A 2,565-nucleotide genomic window follows, 5' to 3' on the forward strand; every position below is an offset into this window, starting at 1 on the left:
TTGATGGGTCAATTCTCAAACCCGCTTATCTATCCAGAAGCTCTCCGTGGCTTCCAAAAATAACAAACAGCAATCAGGGAGAGGGCTGGGCCTCCGGGGTTACTGAGCTCGTTCGGAAAGGTATGCTTCCTCCTCTGAGCACAGGTTTCCTGCCTAGCAGCAGCCTGAGTCACATCCTTCACATGATCGGCACTGTCAGAGCGTCATTGTTCTGTGCCAGGTCAGAGCCGGTGATTCAACAAGTGGCTGGTGTGCTGCGAGGGCTTTCATATTATGCATTTCCTTTAAGATGGTCTGAGTGAGATGGATTCGGTCCTGGGCAGGCTGGACAGGGACCCTGTTGCAAATTAAATATCCACAAATGCCGCCCTACCAGCCTACTGACCCTTCTCATTGTGTTAGGACGTGTGGGATATCGGTACAACTTATTATTGCCGACAAAAGATGGATTTTTGGTTGTTTGGTTTATATTTGGCATTTAAAGCAGCCTGGCATGTGGTGGATTCAATATCTCAATGAACTCTCTCTTTTCACTGGTATGTGTCTGTGTCTTCACTAAATTGTAAACTAGTAAACAGCGAAGGCCGCATCTTTGTTCATCTTCACAAGTCTCCTAATGCCTCGTAGACGTGTGTCTAGTGGGTGTTCGGTGAATGTCTAGGGATTGAATTGAAAGGTAAATTGGAGTCTGATTGCATCTCCAGGCAAAATCAAGTTTATTTCATAGTTGGTAAGGAACCAGCAACTTATTTTAAGCAGCTCCGTTAAACGGTTTCATGTGTGTCAAGTGTCTATTAACGCTCTGAGGGCTGGAGTCAGTATTTTATCTGTAAATGGAAGGAAACCAAGGAAAGGAGCACTGGTAGATGGAGACAAAGAGAGGGCTTTGAGCCTTGAGCCTAGATGACGGAGATTTAGTGATATCACTCTGAGGAGAGAACAGAAAAAAAGTTTTGGGGTGGAAGATAATTCATTTGGCTTCAAATGTGTTGGGAGAACCCTGCGGTTTTTGGAGATCTCTGGAGTTGGACGTAAATGCTGGGCACAGGACAGGATGGGCATAGGGGTTCTAGCTTGAGGCCATTTCTATTCTGTTTTTATCTGAAACCCAGGAAGGGGAAAGGTGAAGACAGATGTGGTTCTGAGGCAGAAGACATCAGGCTGGAGGAAATTCTGCAGGTAGAGAGGAGTAAAAAGGAGGGGCGGTGAAGGAGAAAGAGAAGGAATGTAGAATGCTAGACGAGAGGGATTTCTAAAATTGGGTAGTTGACAGTATCAAACATGAAGGAGGACAGTGCTTTAATGACGTAGGAGATGGCGGATGATTAGAAAGAATTAGGGAGCAAGGGGACATAAAACGGTGAAGTGATTAAACATCTACTCCCTTTCCTTCTGAAACCGGACACAGGGGTCCAGGCTGCCTGTCGCTCCTTGAGTCAGTTAAGCAGAGATGAGGTTGAATCATACATGCGCGTTTATTCCAATAATGCTGGCAATACGGGAGAGCAGCAGGATTTGTCCGCATAAAATCTGCTCCATGGGCCCCTCACACGCCAGTTCTTTATATTGGGTAGAAGGACAAAGATTACACGGGGAAGTGAGCAAAAGGAACAAGCCATGAGTATAAGGGTTTACAGGTCACAGGAAATGTGGGCTGGGAGGGAGGCGAAAGGGCAGGCGCCTCGGGGACCCCTTTGTTCTGGGAACAAGGTTGTTAATCGTTCCACAGCGATAGGCAGTTCAGGAGAATAGATCACACCCCGAATGTCCCCGGGAGCGCACAACTCCCAGCCAGGTTAGAAAGTGCTTTTTCTAATTAGAACAATCACAGTCACCAGATTAATGATTAATATTTCTTATAACCATAGCTAACAATCACGGGCCCCAGGGCAGGACCCACGTCTCTGCCCCCAACACCTGGAGCTTCTGTGGGGGAGGAAGAACATGTCCTTGACCCTCAAGGTTCTTCTGGATGCTCTAATAACCAAACAGATCCGTATGGGAACCCTGCTCACCTGAGAGTCAGGGACCCACCAACTCCCCGGGGGAGGCTCAGAGACAGAAGGGACCTGGAGCATACCTGACATGCTGAGCCAGAAGTTATGAGATTCAAAGGGTAAAGCCAGCAGATGTTTAGTAAATAGAAGTACGTCCTGCCCTACAGAGAGATCAAAACACGTTATCTCCAGTAATTGCTTCTTACGGGCCAGGCCCCGCTTCAAGCTCTTCCAGGCAAAGGAGGCGCGGAGGTTCCCCCGAGCCTGCGACTCAGGGCGCCGCAGCTCAGTCCGCCGGCGCCGCTGAGACGCACCGGGCGACTCGCTCGGAACCCCCTCAGCCGGGAGGGGAGGAGAAAAGGAGGACTGTGCCTGCGAACAACAGCGAGGCGCAGGAAAGGTCTGATTTGGCCCTGCCCTACCCCTCACTTACAGGATCTCATGCAAAGCCCTTAACCTGCCCAGCTATTAACCTTGTTGTTGTATAAACAGCAGCTGATCCCCCAGTTTCACAAGACTCAAGCTCCCCAGGCTGCGGGCTCCCAGGACAGCATGACGTCATGCCTCC

This window comes from Miniopterus schreibersii (genome assembly GCF_964146895.1).
Source record: "Miniopterus schreibersii genome assembly, chromosome: 10".
Lineage (NCBI taxonomy): Eukaryota > Metazoa > Chordata > Mammalia > Chiroptera > Miniopteridae > Miniopterus > Miniopterus schreibersii.